Raw genomic sequence first — 12,668 nt, 5'->3', positions numbered from 1 at the left:
TCAGAAATATTCTATTTTTCTTCCCCTCTGTCTCATTTGCCTCTCATTGTTCAGGAGCTCATAGGGTTTCACTCCTCCCAAGATCCATAAATCAGATGATTAACTTTCAGTCCAAGACTGTTTTATATGAGCAGAAGAAATCTAATTGGAATACAATCACCCTCCTACTGCTTTTCACAGCTTTCTTTGCATCTCAATGTGATCTGAATTTCAGATATCTCTTTCTGTGAGATATTTATTTTTCCCCATCATGCACTGGACCCAATTGTGCTGCTATCTTTTTCTGCCCTTTTAAGCTCTGGCTGTAAATTAACCATTATCCAACTGAAATAAGTTCCTTTAGAGTTCATAAACTGTATTTCAGCGTGATAGCTTCCAGGCTAGTTGCACAGGAACAAACTGCCTAATCCCCTGAATATCAGGGGTTAATATCAGTTTCATTTTCCCCTCTCTCAGCATGGGTGCTTAGGGGAGAAGCTCTCTTGTAAGATGGGGTACTGGATGAACTGAAAGAAGAAGGAGTCTGGAAATGCAGAACTCCATCTGCAGGTGCTGGATGAACTCCAGGTTGGGGAATCTTTGCATTACGCTTATGGTTACTTGTTTTGATTTATGCTGATAGAGATTTAGTACAACTGAAAAATCCTGCTGATTATGGACTAATTATTGCCCCGGGATTTACTGGTTTATATTACTCTTTAAGAAAAGAAAGTCAAAACCTTTTCTTATTAACCTAGCATTTAAGGAAACTGGCTGCCCAAGAGTCCTGAATGCTAAAATGCTTCCTTTAACCATGCAACCCACAAGCAGCACAAACTTTTCTTTCGTTTCTCCCCTCCTGCACTCCAAGCCTTCCCCAGACCAAACAGGGCATGTCTATGAGAGAAGTTAATACTCATGACTCATGAAATACCCGCATCTCTTCTCAGACGCTGTTGCTGCAGTGATTTGTTTGTGTATGTATGTGCTGCAGATACTAGCCTATCTGAGAAAAAATAAACTTTAAATCTAACCAGTTTTACATATTCAGATATCAAATGAAAACAACTTAATTATTACTACATGACCATGAATGGAGACTGAACACAACAGGCATGATTCCTACGACCCTATGAAACCTGCAAGATGATGCATCTTTCTGTCCACATCCCCAAGTCATTTACACCGAGGACCCATCAGAGAGTATTGCAGCTTCTGCCTTCCCCTCTCCTCCTCCAACAGACACCAGGGTGCCGTTCAGACCGAGGCAGAAAGGTGAATGCCTGGTTTTCATCCTGATGTAGAGTCCAGACACAGCAAGATTTCTTTACTGAAGGAGTGGTTAAACATTGGAACAGGCTGCCCAGGGAAGTGGTTGAGTCCCCATCCCTGGAGGTATTTAAAAGACGTGTAGATGAGGCGCTTAGGGACATGGTTTAGTGGGCATGGTGGTGTTGGGTTGACGGTTGGACTCGATGATCTTAGAGGTCTTTTCCAACCTTAATGATTCTATGATTCTAAGATACCAGCTCCACGTCCCACAGTTTAGACAGAGCCTATCAATCCATTAAGCAACTGAGTGTCATTTAAATAACTACATACCAAGCCCAGCTTTGGTTCTAATATTTTCAGCAGTCCCGCCTGCCTCAACAGAGCTACTTGTACAAACATCCTGGGGAATCTGACCTGTCAAGTGTTAGAACAAAACCTTGCAACCAGTTACTTCTGAGTTTGAAGTGTAACATGGACATTGAATTGGATTTCCAATCTAAAGTACAATTAATGATTAAAATGATTAAGCCATTAAATAAATATATCTCAATTCACAGCTGGTTGTGAATCAGTGACAGGCCACTTAATCAAGAAGAAATAGACATTCTCATTTTCTGGGCCTTCACATGCATTGTTTTACAGTGGTGGAAATTTTACAGTGGTGGAACTTTATTCGCTTAGTTTTTCAGCAGTCTGAGGGAAAGGAGGATCTGACTCAGTGTAGCAATTCCACTGACATGATATCACACTTTTTTGGTGCCCGTTTTTGTTCAAAACAGCTTTTTGTCTCTGAATTTTTGGGTATTTATTTTCCAATATAGCGGAGAATATACAGTGGGGACTAAGACGGTATTTATCTCACCTTACTTAGGTATCTCTAGTGTAAATGTTTAAATCTGAACCAATCACTAAAGGCTCCCCTTATAATTTTCTTTCATGGGAAATTCATCCGGCCAAATGAAGACTCATGTTTTTCCCACTGCTAAGTGGAGCCAAAGTTGATTAATTCGGAGGTAGGTATCTACATTTAATCAGACTAATCCCATCCATGGGTCTGTCTTCAAATCTTTCTTCCCTGCTGACCATAATAGTGCCACGTGACAATGTCCACACTGCTGCTCCACTAGCTGTACTGGAAGAGACTTTTAGTTCAATATTCTCTTGGTTCTTAGTAACTCATTAAATGGGGTTGTCATGGGGATACAGTCTCAGGGTGGCCTCGCTTTCTTTCTCTCATCCACTAATACACAGTGTGCACTGTATAATACTTTATGCAAATAAGTTCCAAGCAGAGTTGCTTTTCATTAGCACAGACAACTCTAGAGGCAAAACCAAACAGAATTTGTCAGTAAGAACTCTGTCATTACGGAATTTTGTTTGCACCCCTGCAGTGATTCATAGTGCACTCGACTGTTTTCTGCCTACATCTTCCTATCTTTTTTTTGTTCACAAAGTGTAAAAATGTCATTTTCAGTACCTTTTCTCCAATTACAGGTTTTATTGATATCATACCAGAAAGCTGGTTTCAGCTCCTGGCAAACTGGCAGCACAAGAGAAGGATTTCCTGGATGTCATCTTCATTCAAACACTGATAAAGTGCAGCCAAAGGAGGGAAGACAAACAAAACATGTAAAGCATTGCTGGAGAAGGAAGGAACTAGACAAGAAACCACAGCCTGGTTGTAATGAAGAAGTGAAACTGGACAACTATCAGCACTTATGCTTTGTTTTTACAGTGAAAGCATGCATGCACACATATAACCTGACTTCACTGAGCATGTCCTGCTTGAACCTGAGGGTAAGTTTGTATGATGCAGTATGTAGAGATACCTGAGTTACTGTGGACACCTCATGCTTCTTAGCTGAGCATTATCCCAGAAATATCAGGAGAGCATGCTGATTCACTTGTACTTCCCTGGTCTCTGAACTAGCTTGGATATCTCTATACTAAACTGTTGCATACCACTGCACACACTGTGACTGTCTCAGGTCCCACTATCTTTGCTGGAACTGAGGTCTGCTTAATAATTCACTGGTTCAAGCACTGATCACCCAGCCAATGTCAACTTAAACAAAGCCACCGGTAAAGCTCCCACCAGGCCCAGGCCCTGTCACATCTGCTGCCTGAAATGGACAAATTTTTAAACTGTGAGCAGCACAAAATCTTTGGTTTAATTTCAACTACTGAAGGAAAGAAAATAACCTGTCATCCATGAAAAATTCAAACACAGCTTTAAAAACATTAGCCACACAGAAATACTTGTCTTATATAAAGTGTTCCTCAGGAAACAGTGGGAGATATGTCTGAAATTAGCAAGAATTACAAAACCTCCCACTCTGAAGGTGAAAGGAGAAGCAAGGTTGTAATTATATAAATGACTATGGGGGAAACAGTTGCTCTGTATAGAGTGTGGGATCCAAGCAGTGTTGAACACTGCTTGGAGACAGCTTTCCTGAAGCCAGGGATTTGTTCTTTTTTTTTTCTTTTTGTCTCTTAAAGCTCCAGTCACTTCCCTGGGAAGATTTCCACCGGGGGGTACACCCCACCTGTACTCTCAAAGCAAGGGATTCAGATGCTCTCTAGACTTAACCTGACTTGGTGGCATCACTCTTTCACTCTCTTTTTACATCCTCACTCTCTTTCACCCTCACTTCATTGGTGTGATTCTTAGTATGGACCTATAACACCTGCAGAAGAACTGGACTACAGGGCTTATGTATTTTTAGGCTCCACAACCGTATTTACCCAGGGTAAACTAGGATTATAGTCCATTCTTCTGGGACATGTGGTAACAGAAACAAACAGAAATATGACCTTTGAAGGGTTCTAAACTCCAATTGTATCTTACATCAGTTTGCCTTAATTGACTCAAGAAACATAGAAACACATAAAAATATGGCACTTGGGCACATTATCGATTAAATCTCCTGACCCTTCTGAAGTAATCCTTGAATCTGAATCAACAGCAAGTTAAGGTCTCTTTCTTACGCTCGGCTTCCCCTATAAATCAAGCAGTGTCTGTTCCCTTCTCTTTTTCTTCTACCCTCTCTGCTTTTACAACTTGCTTCCATTTTCTCAGCAGTCCCCAAAAAGGGCATCTCTGTTACAAAAGCATGTCCCACTTTTGTCTTCTCTCGCCATTTGCACACATCTCTTTCCCTAATCAGTTTGCAGTCAGATCAGCTGACCAAACTCATTTTGTGGCCAAAGCATTCCTAGAGCCACGTGAACTGTGGGGACATGGGGCCTCGGCTGAGACAAGGCAACTCTTCTTCTTTCTGCATGGCTGGCTGGCTTCAGCTTAAATTGAACAGAAAACCATGCTGAGGCTGTATAAGATCTGCTTCTCAGTATATGCCTGAACATCTTCGCTATAGACTTGTCCACAGTGGCAATTACAGTTGCTATTGGGGGGGGGAAAAAAATCATGCTTTTCTTCTGGTTTTCCCTCATTTTTGTACATTTGAAAATTCAACAGCACGATCTTAGCAAACATCAAATTGGCACAGCTGTGACTGCTGCACATTTAAATGAACTGTTAGGTGCCTACAGTCTCAGACTTCAATAAACATTTCAAAGGATAGAGCAGAAGTCAACATTTGCTAACCATCATCATGTGTAATATATGGTATCCTTATTGTAGGGAAAAAGAAGTACAGGTCTCTAATACTGCTGTGATAACTGTTGACAAGTGCTGACATTTAAACAGCAACCAAAACAAGACCTGACCCTTCAGTGTCCCCACAAGTATCACTAGGCACCTACTCAAACCCACTAAAATCGAATGGGATTGCTCTCTCATGACTGCAGATTTCAGGATCAAGCCCTTACTGGGAAAAGAATCTCTCTCAAAGTAAGATCCTGCTCCACTCATGCTAATGGGCATATTCAATTGTAGCATGACAGAGCTTGTAGCATAAACATGAAGTCTGTAATTTTAAGGCACTAAACTGTTATTAAGCCAAATATCTAAGGTATTTTAATTTAAAACTTCAAAGAACACCTAGTTGGGCAGTAGGCATTCTTGCTATTAATTAAAATACAGCTGACGAACAAAGCACAGTCCATGAAACCATACAACTGAAAACCCAGCAATTGTGACCCAGCACTCCAGTACAGAGGATTTATAGGAAACCAAAAAAGCTATAAAGCCACATCTTTCAATCTGACATATTCTTAAAGGTAAAGTTGTGTCACACCCTGCCACCTCCCGCCATTCAAAAACTTGTCAAAAGTCCTTATCATCAGACATGACTTGTCACCACCTCAGTGAAGTTTGGTGACATTAATTTCTTTGGGTTTTAAGGGATCTAAATAATGGAAAAATCCTTCATAGAAGTGCTCAACACTGCAAGAGGACCTTAACAGTTTTAAAGGAGCTATTAAGCTTTCTGATGTAAATATACATTACCTGAGCTTTTTTATAATGTGGATTCTATAAATTGGAATTAAGTGACTTTTAAGAACATTGATTATTGATCTGATAAACTATAATGGCAAGCCATCAGGAACTATTGTGTAAATAACCATTTTTAAAAATTTGTTATGTCATAAAAATTCTTATGAAAAGTACTTATGGTACTTTACATGCTGAGTAACCACTTTCCAACATTAAGTACCTCAGCCAAAGATACATTTTTAAATTAAGCAGCTTTTAATTTATATATGATTTAAAAAGAATGCTTTTAAACCACTCAGCATATACTTTTTTGTGCTTGTGCAATTTTAAAATGGCCAAGACAATGTTTTTTTTAAACACTGAGAATTAAGATAATAGTAAAATAGGTGATCAAATGGCTGTACCAGGCTCATCAATGGCTCTTTGTGACCATACAGCTTTTGTGACAATATGTACCGACAAACATGCATAGGTCCAAAGAAGAGCCTTTCAGCTGAAATCTCATTAACATCTTCCTTTGAGAATTTGTGTCAGCTGATTTCCAGCAAAGATGGAGATACCAGCTATCTATGTTCGAATCTAGAAAGGGCTTGTCGAACAGGCTTTATACCGTGTAGTAATGGAAGTAGAGGAGTTCTCTCCTAACACAAGTGAACTGCCATGTCATACTAAGAGAGAAAAAAAAAAAAACAAACCCAAACCAACAACCAAGAAGGTGGAGTTGTTTGGGATGAAAGGCACCGACACAGAAGAGTCTGCATGTACTGGAGTTGTTGAAGGCAAGCTGAATGGGGAGCAAGTGAGAGTGCATACAAATGATGCTAAAATAAAGCAGCTACATTCAATCAAGCAGGCGTGCAATGAGGAAGAATGATGCCCACAGCTGGAATGCCGTGGGTCAGGAGCAAAGCCCACAGAGGAGAAAACAGAGGTAAAAGGGCGATGTGGATACCACCCACACAAATTTCTTCTGCTGGTGCATTCACTGGAACAGCAATACACTGCAAGAGGGATATCAGTTCCCTATGACATAGCCATTTTGTTACAGTGACTCACCCAAACAGCCTAACTGATACGCCAGAAAGTATTTACAGTACCAGCAATGTAAAATCGAACATCAGAGAATGTGATAGGGAAACGATTTTAGAAAAGATACTGGCATGGAACAAAAACCAAACAAACACACGTAGAAATGATTGCAGGGGATATTTTCTCTTGACGCTGTTGCTCTAACTGGGGCCCCACAGCCACACAGACTCACATGCCTTCCTCAGCAGCACTACTTGCGAGGGCAAGAGTCCAGACTGTGACCCAGGGCTACCTCATGTTGCAGTTGGGCCCTCTGTGCTTTGACAGCGGGACGTTCCTACACTTGCATATTTGTGCAAAGTTGTAAGGTACCTACTCCCCCCTGCAATGGCATGGCATGAAGTTCTCTTACAATGAGGCTCTGCGCCACAGTGTTACAGGAACCACACTGAGTATGGCTCCAAGACAGAGCTCAGAGGATATGGGAAAGATCCCTGGGAACTGGAACTGACCCCAGCTTTATCCATGTTCCTCTCTGACTTTACTTAAAACTGACTTGACACACTCAGCTAGCACAAACAAGAATGACAGGGAAGGATAATTGCACCGTAAATGCACTGCAAACCACTGTAAGGGAGGAGTTTGATCAGGATAAACTAAAGTTTATGGGAAACTGTTTGTTGCAGGGGCCAGCATGAACAGAATTAAAAGCAAAGTCAAGCACAAGTGGCAATGTCTTAACTGACTGCTTTTATTCCTGTTTTATCAACAGGTATTTAGTGTTGCTTCTCTCTGTGATGCCACCCATTACCAGGCAGGACATTTTCTACATAGAGCCAGAAGACATATACTTGCAAAGAGGATATACTTGAGTGTAGCTTAATGCTGCCTCTCTCATGCATCTCTCACCACACTTTATTTTTTAATCTCTGGCATACTGGGAATGTGTGCCCAACAGCATGTGTACCTTTCAGAGATAACCTGGAGTCAAGGTGTCTCACAGAGAGTCATCAGCACAAGCAACATGAACTTCAGCCTCACATGGCCCGTTCCAATTTGCCCACACTAAGGCCTCACGTTCCCACAGCAGATGCCAGTGCCTTGTGTTTGCTGGCTACACACATACTCTGAGGGAGTACTTAGGTATGCAGTTACACACATATTTGCTTTTGCTCAGCTGCTGGGGGCTTTTTTTTTGTCAAATAATGGAAATTCCACTTGTAATTTTGGTGGGAGTTTAAACTTCTGGGAATATCTCCTAATGTGCAACACCATGCTGTTTCAAACTCTCGGAGCAATAAAATGTTGAGAACGTGACTGATTAAACAGAGGTGAACACGTCAGAAACTGCTCTGTAGGTATTTGGGAAAAAAGATAAATGTTCCATCTGTCTTGACTACATCTGTGTGCTCTTTCTGTATTTAATTTCCCTTAATGTTCTAGGAGACAAGTTCCCTAACAGCTTAGCAGAACCTGAAATTACTATTTTTAAAGTTTTTGCAAAAATTTTAGAAAGTATGAAGGAACAGTAAAGTGAACCTACTTTTACACAATGAGCTAGATTCAAAAGAGTTACACATATCCACTCAGAAAGCAAACCCAGGACCCCTGGCCCTTCTGTCCAGTGGGTTTAAATGCCACACGCTCATGACAGAAGTCTTGAGAACAATCTAACAACCAATACTTATTTGCAGCAACTGAACACGATCAAGTGAGGAATACATTTTTTAAAAAGTGCTTGGATCACTGAAATAAAAGCTCCTGTTCGTCAAACAAATTATTCCCTATGAACTATTCAGTCATCTGTCATAACAGCATAACTTTTTTTTTGTGCATTTTAATAATTGGTCAGGAATATTATTCAGTATTGTTTATGAATGTCTGGTGGATAAAGGGTCCTGTACAGTAAAAAGCATGTTTGATGTCAGCAGGAGTTCATGAGCAACCTAGGGAAAGGTCATCCTGGTGTCAAAGGCTGCAAGAAATGTCACATGCTTTCTCTTAATTAATGCAGGATAGGAGAGAATCCTCAGGGAGGACCCAAGATCAGAAGGAGGAAACAGACATTGTTGTACCAATTATCACTGCTTATCTGAGCGTCTCCCTCTTTGTGATTTCCCCAATTTAAGCAAACATGTAATTTCTAGGCTGCATCAGTTTATCATAAGTGAATCCACTTGGATGAGCGTTCATTCCATATTTAGATATAGATAGACCCATCCTTGCCAGGTGCTGAGTTTGCTCAACTCCTACTGAAATTAGCAGGGGCTCAGCGTTTTGCAAGAATCACTTAGCAGTGCCCAGAATTGGGTTCTTTATGTGACTTACACATCCAACCAAAATCTGTGTTCCTCTAATGTCCATTTGCACAGTAATCCATATTTCTTTTCATTCATTTATTAACAAACAGACATCCACTTGGTGTTTCTCCTAAACAAATGTTAGTGGCTGTCACTACTAGATACTTAGGCAAATTGAATGTATTCCTATTCCCTTTTGCACCATAGCAATATTATGCAGTGTACTTTAGCTTTCAGCTTTTCCTTATGTACTGAATATTTATGGTCCATTTTGGAGTTGTCATCCAAGCACTTGGGGTCATTTTCTTATTAAACAGTACAATATTAAAGCAATGGGGCACAGTAGGTGGTGTGTTTCTGGCTATTTTGTCATGCCTCAGGCTGAGTTGCCATCTTCCACCTAAAATAATGTCATACTGAATATTAGTACAAGAAAAAAAAAATCCCAGTAAAAACAGATCATTTAAAAAAAATAATGTGGCATTGTAAGTTCCAAACTTACATGGGGGCATTTTTCATGTGGGAGCTCTTCAGAGAGATAAAGTGATTAATTTTTATAAAAGTTGGCATGCATGACCAAGGGCAGATGGTGCATAAATTTGGGCCCCAGTCTTAAATTCTGCTCCATGTAGGTGGACCACTGAACTGCTGTGACTGAGGAAAAAGAATACAACCGTGAACAGATGCAAGACTCCTGGGTACCATGATCAGGCTGTAGGACTAGGACCCAAACCTGCATTACAATAATAATTTTAAAGCCAGCTTTTGGCAATACATTCAAGTATATAAGCTAGAATTTATATGCTGGTATTTATATGCTGCTGATTTATCGTGTAAAATGTGTGAGATGTCTCTGCTTAAGATACGCTTTGTGCTGTTATAGACTGTGTGATAGATGTTTGCTTGTACACCTTGCTAAACACTAGGTCCCAGCCATCATCACAACTAAGAAGAAGATATGAAATACCCACCCTAGCTAAACTTATTGCGGTGATGACTAGAAGGACGACAGAAAGGGGAGGAAACAGAGAGCCGGGCACTGTAGCAACACAAAGGACACTGTTCAGTTTCCATCAAAAGACAATCCACATGGCTCCCCGTGTCAGATGGCTGTTAGTAGATCTCACGTCTTCTCTTTTACTAGGCCTCCTGTCTTCTATTTTACATTTGTTGTGTTCAGCTGATTTTCTATCACTGTACCAATCAAATGCATTCGTTCAAAGCACACTATCGTTTCATGTCTGATGACACTGAAAATATAGCATGCTCCCAGAATATATGCCACCAAACTAATGAATCACGTGAGCCAAATGTACACAATTTCTTTATCATTTCGTTGTACATTTACATACGTAAAGCGTAGGCTGTCTTCATAGGGTAACAAGCCTATAAGGCTCCAGTTTATTTAGCATTTTCCAAATTCGAAAATGCCTGACATTCGTATCTTTTTCCCTATGGGTCTTCAGAAAGGTGTGCAAGAATGAAGAAAGAGCACAAGGTTGCCACAGAAAAGGGACAAATAGGTGGGCAAAGCTCAAAGGAAAAATCCAGTGTCCCTAGAGAGAGCAAATCAAGGAATGTCAAAGAATTAATTTAGCAATCTTGGGAAATGAGGGACAGATATCATATACTACAGATTGGGGCTCTCGCCATTTACAAGCTTTTTCTAACATCTGCAGTAACCAATCTACTATTCCAAACTGCAACAGCAAATACATTTCTTTGCTGTCTAATTACCTTGGGATTATCACAGTGCCTCTCTCACAGAGAGTGAATTTTCTGTTTAAGAATGGGGGATAGCAGAAGCACACAAAATCAGACAGGGATGTACTGCATGCATTTTTAAAGCGTTGCCTGTACCTTGCGATTTCTTCAATTTGTTGTGCTATGGGCAGGCTTACAAAGCAGCCTCAGTCTGTGTTTCAGTTTCACAGGATCCTTCAGCACTTCCAGAACTGCCGAGAACCTGGACCACGCCCGCCAGCTGGAATGGTAGAAGAAGAAATCCCCATCAGTTAGCTCAGAATTGAATGGGTCTGACTGCTGGTCCTAGAGCAGCTGGACTAGATAATTGTACAGAGCGAAGGAAACCTGGTGAAGACTCCACATATTCCTAGTTACTTCTTTGTTTTACCTGGCTTATGAATATTTACATGAACAGATTTTGGCTCACACTGGGAGACACTCTCTCGTATAAATATCTATGGTAACATAGCAACAAGGGACTTTGTGCACAAAACTGGTTTCCTAACTAATTTCTCTTGATTGCTAAGATGACCAGCTCTGGTGGAAAAAAAATTTTTAAGTGGTTAGTTCGTCTTTGAAATCTAAGCTCATTGTTTCTTCAACATTTTCAACACTGGTTCTGCACAATAATTACTACAGCTTCGTTCTTTAGTTACAGATTACTTGAGGACATTTTACATTTGGCTTTATATTGAAACAATATCATTGCTAAGATGTTCTTCAGGTGGCCATTCTACAGCGTGTCTTTTTCTAGAATTTGTATTTTAAAATTAATCATGAAACCCTTCCATCATATATTAAATGGGCGAGATAAAGTGTAAAAACAAGGGCTGTACCTGATACTTGAAAGTTGCTATTCCTGACAGCACTTCATCTTTTTCATACCCATATTGGCTTTTATCCCGGCCCATCTATTCCTTAATGTAAGTGTTATAAATTGTTGTAAAGTGCCATAAAATATAACAAACATGAATCAATATTTCTTGGTTAAAAAACTTAGAAATGCTGATGAAGCTCAGGTTTATTATAGATGTCCTGAACCCACAATGTGCCTTTATTTTTTTTACCTTCATCATTTTTTCAGGTCTTGATTTCATGTGTGCATACACATTCATTCTTCACGAATCAGAGAGGCAGCAAAAATTAAAATTACTAATGCAGAGCTAATGAAGCATCTAACATTTTAACCAGTTGTTTTAGGCGGGATATCCTGTATATACAGGGTTGTTATATTTGGTATGTATGACCCAATTAAAGCAAATTCCTTACGGATCTAGCGAAAATTAAGCATATGCACGGCACCGGAAATTTTGGGGATTACTCAGATGCTTAAAGTTAAGCATATGCTTAAATGCTTTGCTGAATCAGGGCTTTAATGAAGAATCATGGCACAGTAGTGCCATTTGCCATAAAAATTCATCATTGCCATGGATCTCTGCTCATTAAAGAAGATGCTATGATTTGTGTTTAAAATATGAAAGAAATATGATGCCTGCATGGTGCATTAAATACCCAAGCATACACATGCATTTAAATTCTTGCTATCTTTTTAAGGATATTGTTGTGAATTATGTTCTTGTATATGCAAGAGCATCCTTCATAGTGAAGTGACAGTTCGTTTCCACATCCAGCTGATGCTCTTTACATATTATTAGTATTATTTATTCTCAGTCTGAAGCTAATGATGGATTTCTTTGTCCTCGTTTGGTTTTGTGGTTTCTCCACAGGAACCGCCATGGGCCGCGGCATTTCCAGGGGCATTGGAAGACTATCCCAGGGCAGAGCAAACCCGGCCCCTTTCCCCGGCTGTGAGGGGAGGTGCCGCCGGGCTGACCCAGGCACCGCACGCACCCCGTTCCTGCCAGCGGGCCAACCCCAGGGTGCCCAAACCGCCCCCGCTCCCACCAGCTTGCTGCTGCCCAGCTGGGGACAGGGCTGCCACC

At 40.5% G+C, this 12,668-nt stretch overlaps 1 long non-coding RNA gene across 1 annotated transcript in view; it reads left to right on the top strand.

Moving 5' to 3' along the window:
* The window catches only part of LOC103895002, a 33,194-nt gene extending 22,995 nt beyond the window's left edge, over positions 1-10,199 (top strand). The window contains exons 5-6 of the long non-coding RNA XR_657343.2: positions 2,746-3,048; positions 9,906-10,199. This is a non-coding gene — a long non-coding RNA (uncharacterized LOC103895002). The remainder of the gene's footprint in view (positions 1-2,745; positions 3,049-9,905) is intronic.
* The last annotated feature ends 2,469 nt before the right edge of the window (positions 10,200-12,668 follow it).

This window comes from Aptenodytes forsteri, unplaced genomic scaffold (assembly GCF_000699145.1).
Source record: "Aptenodytes forsteri isolate BGI_AS27 unplaced genomic scaffold, ASM69914v1 Scaffold207, whole genome shotgun sequence".
In the NCBI taxonomy this organism is placed as follows: Eukaryota; Metazoa; Chordata; class Aves; order Sphenisciformes; family Spheniscidae; genus Aptenodytes; species Aptenodytes forsteri.
The sequence above is the reverse complement of the archived record's forward strand: the minus strand, read 5'-3'. Positions and strand labels throughout refer to the sequence as shown.